The sequence below is a fragment of the Nannospalax galili genome, unplaced genomic scaffold (genome assembly GCF_000622305.1).
Source record: "Nannospalax galili isolate Female #2095 unplaced genomic scaffold, S.galili_v1.0 scaffold918, whole genome shotgun sequence".
Lineage (NCBI taxonomy): Eukaryota > Metazoa > Chordata > Mammalia > Rodentia > Spalacidae > Nannospalax > Nannospalax galili.
Window position 1 is genome coordinate 3957673 of NW_008343216.1, and position 11706 is coordinate 3969378.

At 39.4% G+C, this 11706-nt stretch overlaps 1 long non-coding RNA gene across 1 annotated transcript in view; it reads left to right on the top strand.

The window, feature by feature from the left end:
- Positions 1–11706, top strand: part of LOC103739121 — a 56682-nt gene that overhangs the window by 25609 nt on the left and 19367 nt on the right. The window lies entirely within an intron of this gene.

An 11706-nucleotide genomic window follows, 5' to 3' on the forward strand; every position in this document is an offset into this window, starting at 1 on the left:
AGGCCGGATTGTTTTTGTCTTCAGGAGTTCCGCGGTGGCCCAACTCCAATGTGGATCAGAAGTTTTCAGGCTTTCTCTTTAGGTCTGGAATCTTCTAAGAATGATTTTGGCCTCAGGAACTTGGGTGTTGGACTGACCTGAGACCCTGGCCGTGGCGTGCCACACAGGGATGCAAAGGCAGATGGGGAGGGTAGAAGCCCCAAGATTTCCCAGGGAGTGGATTGAGTAGCTGGGTTGTACTGGTTGCAAAGGATCAGGGAGAGTAAAGGTAAGCCTCGGAGCCCCAGAAAGAGGCTGTCAGCCCCAGAAAGAGGCTGGCGGGTGTTGCAGGACCAGGGAAGTAGAGGTAGATGATGGCAGGGCCAGGACCAGAAGCGATGCTCCTGGAGCCCAAGAAAGGGACTGAGTTGCTCTGGGTGAGAAGGATCAGGAAGCAGTATTGGTTCCCCCTGTGTCTGGGGCCCCAAGACTAGGAATGACGCATGGACCAAACTAGGAGTATAGAATGGCGAGGGGGTGGATGGAAGGGTGAATGTGGCTTAGGGAGTCCTGGCGTGGAGAGCTGAGCTATAGACTTACCCCAAGAGGCCTGAGGGTAGTCTTGCAGGCTAGGAGAGTTAGCCGGTGGTGTAGGCCCAGGGAAGCAGAGAGATGTGAGGGCGCCAGGACCAGAAGTGGTGCTCCTGGAGCCCAAGAAAGGGACTGAGTTGCTCTGGGTGAGAAGGGTCAGGAAGCAGTGTTGGTTCCCCAGGTGTCTGGGGCCCCAAGACTAGGAATGGTGCAGGGCCCAAACTAGGAGTATAGAACGGCAGGGGCGAGGGCGGGGATGGAACGGTGAATGTGGCTTAGGGAGTCCTGGCGCGGAGAGCTGTGCTATAGACTTACCCTAAGAGGCCTGAGGATGGTAGTCAAGAAATTTATTTTTATACTTAGTTCAGCAACTGAGAAATCAGTTTGAAATTGCTGAATGAAGTGGTCAAGGACTATGAGATCCAGAATTGAGGTGATGGTAAAAACATGGAGTTATGAAGTTTAAGATATACTGTGGAGAAAATCAACAGAGGTTCATGTTTGAGTGGAATAAGGGGACAGTTATGGATCATACTTTGTTCTAGCTCAAAGTCTGAGGCAATCTGAAGTCATTTATTTGTTTTGAATGGTAAGCACAAAAAGGAAGGGAGATTTGAGTCTGTCAGAGAGATGACTACCCAGTTGAGTCATAGGTCTGTCTGTGAGATATCTAAGTTGTGATGACTCCTGTGTAGTTGCATATAGTTTGTAGTCATGCAAGATCTATACTTGGGTATCCATTGGGCAACAGAATAGTTTAGAGTGGAACAAAAGGTAAGGACCATAAATCAAGAAGTAGCATAGAAAGACTGAGATCCATTGGCTTCACCACAAGAAGCTAGTGATGAATATAATTAACAGTTTTAATGAAATGATAGATACAGAAGCTAGAGTTTGGAGAAATAGGGGACAAAACTGGAAAGTGAAGAAACATTGTGCCTTGCCCTTAAAATGAGATTAGCTATACTTTGTCTTATCTCAGAATTAAATAATTTATATTTTTTTCTACAAAAAAAATGTTACATGAAATATTCTACCTGTCTTACATATCTACCCCCTATCTTTATTTCTAGGAATCTTCCCTGAGGTTGTTTGTTTTAAAGAAATAGCATAAATGTTTATTACAAAAGATGGGACTGGAGAGATGGCTCAGCAGTTAAGAGCACTGGCTGCTCTTGCAGAGGATCCAAGTTTGGTTCCTAGCACTCACATGGTGACTAACAATCATCTATAACTCCAGTTCCAGGGGATAGAACATCCTCTACAGGCACCCACAGGCATTGCACTTAACATGCAGGCAAAACATTCATACACATAAAATAAAAATAAATAAACCAAAAAATTTAAATGTTTATCATAGAAACTAAAATAACAATTAATGTGTTGACAGACATTCCTAATTATCTGAATTGAATCCATTCCTGACCTGTATATGAAAGTAAATTTTTGTGTACGAGAAGAAAATAACGTTTTTTTTAAGATGAAAAAAAGTAGAGCTAGTGACATGAATCAGCAGATTAAGGTGCTTACCACCAAGCCTGATCTGAGCTAATTCCCTCAGAATCTATCTGTGGAAGGGGAGAACAGACTCCAAGTTGTCCTTTGACATCCACTTATGTGCTGTGGCACATACATCCCCTCCCCCCAATAAATAAGTTAAATATAAAAAAAAATTTGAACTTTCAACATGGAAAAAGTGTTAACACGTTTTTGGTACAGACAGAACTCCAATCAGCTCCTCTAAATACCATTAGAACAGTTTAAAATACCTATATAATAATCTACTAAGGACTTATGTATCACAAGAAGCACATAATGCTTGATTATTTATGATTTAATAAACATGTTAGTAAATATTTATATGAGTTACAGACAGTATGAAGTATGAACTATATTTTCTTTATATAACAAAGTGAATATATACTAATATAAATTAACATGAAGACAATATGCAAAAATACCTAGTGATGAAATTAGTATAGCAAAGTAAAATAAGCAAGGGAGACTTTAAAAACTTCTTGTTTTCCTGAGTGAGGTTTGGTAACAAAGGAGTCTTCATAATGTGCAGTATTTTTATGCCAGACAAGCAGCATACTATCAGGAGGACATCTGAAATGTCACTGTGGTGGACTGCATCCTCTCCTACAAGTCTCTGTAAATTACATGGAGATTCATGACAACAATTAGTGATGAAATACTAAATTTAGTTTCAACGTTTCAAAAAGCTGTTACTATGCTGGGTGTGATGGCACATGCCTTTAATCCCAGCACTCAGGAGGCAGAGGCAGGTGAATTTCTGTGAGACTGAGGCAAACTTGGTCTACATAGTGAGTTCCAGACCAGCTGGGGATATAGGGAGACCCTATATCAAAACAACAACAAATGACAAAAAGCTGTTAATACTGTTAATACTGTGTGTATCTATGGTGTAACTTGAGAGTGAGTTTGTCAGGGCACATAAAAAAAATGTAAACGTTCTCAACTGGGAGCAATTCTTCCCTGCAGGAGAAGATTGATAAAGTCTGTTAATATTTTGGGGTGTCACAAAATAGAGGTCAAGGATATCACTAAACATCCTGAATGAACAGAACAGTTTCCCATAACAAAGAATAATGCATCTTAAAATATCAGTAGTGTTGAGGTTGACAGATTCTGAAGGAATCAGAGGTATGGTGTTCTCTGTGACTAACAAAGATCAAGTAAATTTGAATAGTTCTAAGTGCCAAGGTATGGTCTTTAGAACAATCAGAGATGATGCAGGGAAAATAAAACATCGGGTGGCAGGACCATTAATTATAACTCGATAGAGATTCTCGAATGCAACATAAAGACTGTAAAGTTTTAGTGAATGGAAGTGTTATGGTGAAATCCAGTTTGAAGATTTATAGGTCACTAGATGTAGGCTATGGTCAAGCGGGGAGAGAGTAGATGATTAAAACCCATTAGAGTGGTGAAGAACAGGACATGCCACAAATCTATCAGTGGAAAAAAGAAAAAGGGTAAACTGAAATTCATGTTTCAGGTGAAACTTCAATTGGAATAGGGAACACATTGACATATTACAAAATCAAGAGTTGGAATGAGGGCTGGTGTTATGGCTCAGCAGGTAAAGGTATCTGCTGCCAAGCCTGATGAGCTGAGTTCCATCTCTGACACCCACATGGCTGGAAGAGAGGGCCAACTCCCTCAAGTTGTCTTCTGATTGACACACTTGCACATATACACATATAAATAAACGTAATAAAAATTGAAATGTTGGACCAAATCAATGTTACTAATTTCAAGAACTAAGAAATGTGGTATTTTCTCAAACAATACCAGTAAATACAGAAAAAAGAGCTGACTTGGGTGGGGAATAGGAGAAACAATGTTTAGATTTTAACATATAACAGTTTGGATATGGATAGTGGATCCAGATACAAAAGATAATTGTAGTGATTGTAAGAGTTTTTGTCTGAGTTTTTCACTTAATTCTATTTTTAAAGCATTTAGATGTTCTTCAACTTTTGTGTCACATTAACACATAGGACATATATTTTCACCTATAATACCTGCTCAGAAATTACTAGAAAATATTACTACCCAATTTTGTAGATGAGACAAATGAGCCTTAGCAAGATAATATGACCAGCATCATATAATTATTAAATCATTGCACTAAAATTCAACCCACTGTCTCCTAACTCTAAGTCTTCAGATTTTATTTTTTATTTTAAGTGTATGAGTGTATTGCCTACCTGTATGTAAGTGCACTGGTGTGCAATACCAAAGAAATCATAAGAGGGCATTGGATTCCCCTGGAACTGGAGTTATGGGTGGTTGTTAGGTGCCATATGGGTGCTGGGAATTGAACCAGGGTCTTCTGAAAGAGCAGCCAGTGCTCTTAACTGCAGAGCCATTTCTCCAGCCCCAGTACTGGGATTTTAAAAAAAAATCAGTTTTCCACTCCAAACATAATGCACGTGCCTTTAATCCCAACCCTCAGACAGCAGAGGCAGGTCTATCTCTGTGTTCACACCGTGAGTTCCAGACAGGCTGGGACTAGGGAGACCCTGTCCAAAAATCAAACAAGTAAACAACAAGAAAATATGTTTTTCCCCCAGTACTCATTACATAGTGCAGTTATTTCACCCAATTTCCTACAACTGCATGTTTACTGAATTTAATAAGCAACTCTCCTTTGGTATGCATGTTTTAGGACATACTTTTAAATAAAAATTTTAAAAGAGAATAAAAATAATTAATTCTATATCTCCTAATAAGTAACTTTAAAGTAATAATTTACTTTTTATCATAATAATTTTTATTTTTCTCTGCCTATGAGTTAGCTAATATATAGTAATATTTCTAAGAGGAATCATGAAGAATTCGAAAGGAGAGATGAAAGAAAGGGATGGTTGACATATCAGAGAATTAGTTTGCAAAGGCACGAGGAAGAAACTTGTGTGGGTGAGCGTAGGGAGAGAGAATGAGGAGATAGTAATTTCTAGAACCTTTTTGCCCAAGGAGCACTAGGAACTTAATAAATCTTAGTTCATCTGTCATCTCTATGCTCTGCTAATGACAAGATTAAATTGAAGCCACACTTTCTTGAGCGCTTATTGTTTGCCAGGCGCAGTACTAAGAGCTTTACCCACATTATCTCATTCTATCCCTGCAGCGTATTTCCAATTTGCTGCAGAAGAAACTTCGGCTTAAAGAGGTTTTAAAAACTTGCCCAAGTTCCTTGTCTGGTAAGTGGAAAAGTGAGCTGAGGATTCAAAAGCAAATCTGTCAGACCACCCAGTGTTGCTACTCTCTGTACCACCTCCTCATGATGGAGGAGATCAGATGTGGAATGACATATGAATCAGGAAAGTGAGTCAGAGCCAAGTAGGAGGTACTCTTAGGGGGTCTCTGGTTTGGAAACCTCACGGTTTCTCAAGGGTTTCAGATTCCCTTTTGCTCTTCCTTTGAATGAGTGAGTCAACATTTGACCCCTGGAATATGGTTTAATGCCTGAGCCAATGGATAGTTTCTATTTAATTCCATTGAAAAAATACAGCTTGATGAGAGATGCATAAGGCTACTATATAATGCTAGTTCATATAAGATTATGTCCTTAGAACCTTAATAACAAAGTAACCAATAGAATCCCACTGAAGTTTACTAGTTATTTATTTTAAAGGAGAGAACACTACTAGATCAGCTGACCAAAATTAGTATTGCCTGGAACATTTCTTCAAGTCAGACTATTGCTTTTGGAAAAGGAATGTTACATTACATTTTAAAATTAAGTGCTTGCAAATGGTAACATTTGGCTTGAATTTAAAATTAATGTGTGTAACTCTTATCTGTTATCATTACAGGTTCTAGACAGGGAGACAGAAAAAAGTCAGAACAGGGCAAATTTCAAATGTTCATATCAGAGTCCATTGGAATTTCTTGATGAAAGAACTTCCAAAAGCATCCCTCTATTGGGTTCCTCCTCATTTTTCTTTTGTCTTCCAAGCCTGGACACTAAGAGTGATGGAGTCAAGATTTACTTTCAGGTATTTCGATAGCACCATGTGTAGGCAGGATCCAGGCACTCTCAGGCAGTCCCCTGCATTCTCAGGCCCTCTGCCAGAGGGAGACAAGGGGGAGGCCAGAATCCCTCACTTTCTCTCAGCTTGCATTCTATGCAACACCTTCTAGGCCCACCTGCTCAGGGGTGGCATCACCCACAGTGGGCTGGGCCCTACCATGGGAGACAGAAAAGAGACACCCCAAGAGTGGAGGTGTGGGTGGGGTGGGGAGGGGAGGGAGTGGGAGTGGATTTGATCAAAACACCTCATGTGCATGCATGAAATTCTCTATAAATTTTGTTTATAAACTTAAAAAAATAATGTGTGTATATTAGCAGTCTTTAAAATACTTTTAATTTTTGTTTGGTAATTTCATATATAATATATTTTGATCATATTCAACCCCCATCGACCTTTCTCCTCTCCCTCCCGCTCCTTCAGAATCCCTTCTTCCCAAGACGTTCCCCTCCTACTTTCATGGCTGTTTTTTTATTTTTTAATGACTCACCCACCAAGTTTAATTAGGGCTGCTTGGATGAGTATGAGTGGAGAATTATTTACTGGAGTATGGGCAACTTACCAGTGGCTACACCACTGAAGAAAATGATTCTCCCTCCTCCAGCCACCAATAGCTTCCAGTACTTCATCAGGGAGGGGCCAGGCCCCATGAGTCCCTCTACCATCCATGATAAAATTTGTTTTAGTTTTAAATTTTTATTTACTTAGTGTGTGTGTGTGTGTGTGTGTGTGTGTGTGTGTGTTTTGAGTGTATGCCATGTGTGTGTACAGGTCCCCATGGAAGTCAAGAGAGGCATCAGATCCCTTGAAACTGGAGTAACAGGCAGTTGTCAGCCACACAACATAAGTGCCAGGGACCAAGCTCAGCCCCTATGGATGAACAGAAAACACTGTTAACTTCTGAGCTATCTCTCCAGCCTCCATGATGGAATGTTGCTAGGCACAATCTTGTGCAGATAACCACAGCTGCTATAAGTCCATAAGTGGACCAGCCATGTCATGCTCATAAGACAGCGTTTCACAGCACTTTTTCCCACCCTCTGGCTCTTACATTCTTTCCACCCTCTCTTCTGTGATGATTCCTGAGCCTTGGCAGAGGTTATTACATGTCCCATTATAGCTAAGAGCTCAAGAGTCACTTATTCTCAGTACTTTGACCAGGTATGAGTCTCTGTATTAACTATCACTCACTGCAAACAGAAGCATCTCTGATCAAGGCTAAGAGCATCACTAACATAAATAAAAATATTTAGAAGATAATTTTCATTTAGGAAAACAGGCCATAGGCCTATGACTTCCCCAGTCATGGACTTTGGACCAGGTTTACAGTACCAGGCATGAATTCCTTCTTGTGGAGAAAGCTTCAAATTCAATCAGAAAGCAGTTAGTTATATCCATAACATCCACACCACTATCACACCAGGGGACACATCTTGCCTGGCAGGTCAGTATTATAGCATTCAGTTTCCTTAGCTGGGTAAGACCATTAGTGACTTCTCTCCCAGTAGCCTGCACAGCACTTTCCAGCACTATAGAAGCTAGCCAATGGGGAGGAAATTTTCAGGTCAGTTCCAGCTTGATTTTTCTATGTACCACAACCAACATGTGTGGTATCTTTAGCAACAGGTCATACCATCTAGTTTTGGTGAGCAACCAGCAGCGACAATACTTGTACTGGAACACTTAGTCTTTTACTTTTAGACTGTTGGATGGAGCTGTTACAGAAAAATAAAGATTTCCCCAGCCAGTCTTCTAGGTTGGAAATATTTTTGCATGTCTGTGGAAGCCTAGTCTTCTTTTGAATCTTGATGTAAGCCATTGATTTTACATGAAGACCTATATTAGCCTAGTCACTCACAGACATATTTATACATAATTGTTAGATAGTTGTCTGTGTTTATTCTAATAATAAATGTTTCAAAGCTATTGTTCTCTAGGGTCTTCAAATAAAGAAAGGTATTTGTCTCTTTGGAATTTTAGCCACACTACAATTAAACTAAAATGCAATCAATAAAATATTAATGCAGGTGTGTTTGAAGATCAACTACTTAATGGTTAGGTCCCTATCTGTCATTCTTTAGCTTCCTGAAAGTCAAGATATAGCAGAGTGAATGAGTTAACCAGCAAATTGGAAACACAATATATATCTAATTGTGGGTTTGTTATTAATTCCTTAATAAGGTGCATGACATTGCTGCCTGGCCTTTTAAAAACATTTTTCCAGACTGGCTTGCTGCTTTGAAATCATCAAACATTGTTTTAACCAGTTAGACATCAGTTTAAGACTATAAAAAATAGAATTATGGGATGTTAGAATAAGTAACAGCTCTGAATTCTCAAGTCGCTGGCCTCTCAAACATCTGCTGAATCCTAGCCAGATTCTGATCTTGCAGGTACAGTACAGCTGTTGGGCTTGACCTCTGCTTATTATTCTTAGATACACAGAATGATCAAGGAATTAAGTAGATTAAAGCACAAGAAAGTAGCAGAAACTTACACTAAAAATTCAACCTCACAGTTGGTAAATGCCATGGAACTTCTTGAGACAGCTTTGGTAAGGGAGAACCACCACTTTCCTCTCAGAAATGAGGGTCTAAAACATCCATCACTGGCTTTAATCTTACGGAAGTTTCTGCCTTTAAGACAAAGACAAACGGATAGATTTCCTTAGAGTTCCTGTGGCAGGGGATGGATTTTGGGAACTGAGAATATAGCTTAAGGGGTAAAAGTGCTTTCTGCAAAAGCGTAAGGACCTGAGTTCAAATTCCTAAACCCACATAAAAAGCAAAGCATGGTCACATGCTCCTGCAACCCCAACACTGTAGGGATGGGGTGCAGATTCAGGAGGATCACTGATGTTTGTTAGCCACCATCCTAGTCCCAGGTCCAGGAAAAGACTCTGAATCAAAGGGCTAAGGGGGAGCATGATAGAGCAAGATGCTCAATACCCTCCTCTGGCTTCTGCACATGCATGGGTGCACACACACACACATGCACACATAGATTAAAAACATTGATATCTCAGTTGCCACTGTAATGCTGTATGTTGGTAGTAGAAGTAAAAATAAGAAAGAATTTTCACACTAATTTTCCACTCCTCCTTTGTATCTAAATCAGCTTTAATTATCCACTTTACTTCTTGCTGGACTATGAAAGAGTCTAAGGTTCAGTCATTTGTGGTCATCTCACAGTTCTCTACAAAGAAGAAAGTAAAGTTTTTGAGGTAAAATTTATACAATGTATCTAACTGCACAAACTTATTTAAAAAAAAAACAATTGACTGATACTACTGAAGGGACTTTCCATGTCAGGTTTTTATAAACTCACTTTTATCAAGGGCATGATCACAGTGAGTGGTTCTCACAGCTAAGGATGGCCACATGAGCTTGGAATCATTAACAAAAGCTGCTTTAATTTTTTAAATCGAAATGTATTGATTTTGTCAGATTGAGCCCAGCATTTTGCCTTCAGCTTTGACAAAAATCATTTCAACTGACTTAAGGATATTTCTCAATGTGATTGTTAGACAGAGGTCTTTTACAATAAATCAAGTTGACCAGTTGGTTTCTCATTCCTGCACTTATTCACACTTCCTCATTACCTTGTCATGTCTGAACAAGTTTCCCAGAGCCGTGGAGGATGGAGAGGAAGCAGCTTTTACTGCCGGATGTTTGTGTTTCTACTTTTTGAAGTACCAGAAGAGAAATACACATCTTTCTCCTTTGTGTGTCTGAAAGCAAAATGACTGGTCTACGGCAAAATTAACTATTACGGCTAGAAGACACCTTGGCCAAAATTCTGCTCAGTTTTCCCCCTAAGAAGAGGGATATGTACCACTACTATGTATAAGATCGTTTTAGGAAGCATACAGATAACGAATGACAAAGTTTAAAAATTATCTTCTTTTTAGATTTTTTTTCTTCTAATTATATTAAGAAGAAAGTCTCAGTCTGGTTCCAACAAAGAGCTATCTAAAGCTTTTATCTTCTTTTTTTTGAGATATTGAAAAGTTTCAGGCTCAGAATCTCTAGCAGACAGCTACGTGGAGTTTAATATTACTGTATAGTTTTCACAAAGTGGTATTTCAGATTACCATCTATACGACTGAGACATTTTAAATGGTAGTGATACAAACACTCTTTTTAAAACATACTTAAGGTAAAAATTATAAAATTTTGATTAAAAACAAATATTAAGTAGAAGTGAATATAGTCAGTATAGCAGTGCAAATAACACACAACAGAGGCATACCCTGCCATGGTGAAAATCATCAAGCTAATGTGGGAATGATTGGAATTCTGAGAGGTAGAAACCAATTATCTCACTATAGTAATGGGAAATCAGAAGCCCAGAGAGACCAGGAAAGCATGAAGTCAGAACTGTAGTCTATAGGTCATTATGAAGTCAGAATTACAGCCCCCACGTTACCATACGGTCAGGACTACAGCCCAGAGGTCACTATGAAGTCAAGACTACAGTCCACAGGTTATCATGAAGTCAGGACTACAGCCCATAGGTAAGAAGTCAGGACTACAGTCCATAGGTTTCCATGCAGTCAGAACTACAGCCCACAGATCACTATGAAGTGAAGACTACAGCCCACAGGTTACCATGAAGTCAGGACTACAGTGCACGGGTCACTATTATGTCAAGACTGCCGTCCACAAGCCACTATTGAAGTCAGGTCTATCGTACCAGTTCCCTTTCAAGTAGATGTCACCCTTTCACTTTACAGTTTGAAGCATATTCTTTAAAATGGCCTTTTCCTCTTTGTGAACAATATCCACTGAGGTGTAACTTGTAAGACAATAAAGCTCTACTTCTTCATCCTCATGAGTGCTTGAGTTGTCAAGGTTATTGAAGAGGGATGCCAGCTTTAGACAACTAGCCTGATTTGTGGAGCATGAGCCACTGAGAAAGTAAATGGCAGAAGTTGTATTTCCTCAATGTAAAATTTAACTTCAAATTCCAAGCTAGGGGCTATTTTTCCCATTCTCTTGGATATAGTTTGCCGAAATAAGTAAAAATGTGTTTTGCTTTAAAATATAAAATCTCACATTCTTAGACTCATTACTAGAGTAACATTCTAACCATTGCTTTACAAAAAACCCAACTGAACAAAATTCAAAACTGAATTTCTATTAGAAAAATTTTAGATAAAGAGAAAATAAGTATCTTGAAAAATCTTTAAAATACTATAATTAAGCTTACATTTTGAACAATCTAGGATTTTAAAAAATGCTGACAAATATTGTTTCAAAGGCATTTGAGAGGGTTGTAGAAGCAACCTCTCCTATGTAGAGGAGAAGTTCACAGCCTCCCAAGGTCCTGACCACTCCATCTGTGTAGCAGAACACTAACCAAACCATTGATTTTAAAAAGTAATGAGGAAAACTGGGGTGATGGCTCAGTGGGCCAAGTGCTTGCTGTGTAAGCATGAGGAACAGAGTTCAAACCCAGCTCTGGGAGGCAGAAACAGAATCCTGGGAGCTTACTTGCTAGCTGGCATTTCAGTGAGCTCCCAGTTCGGTCAGACACACACACACACACACACACACACACACACACACAC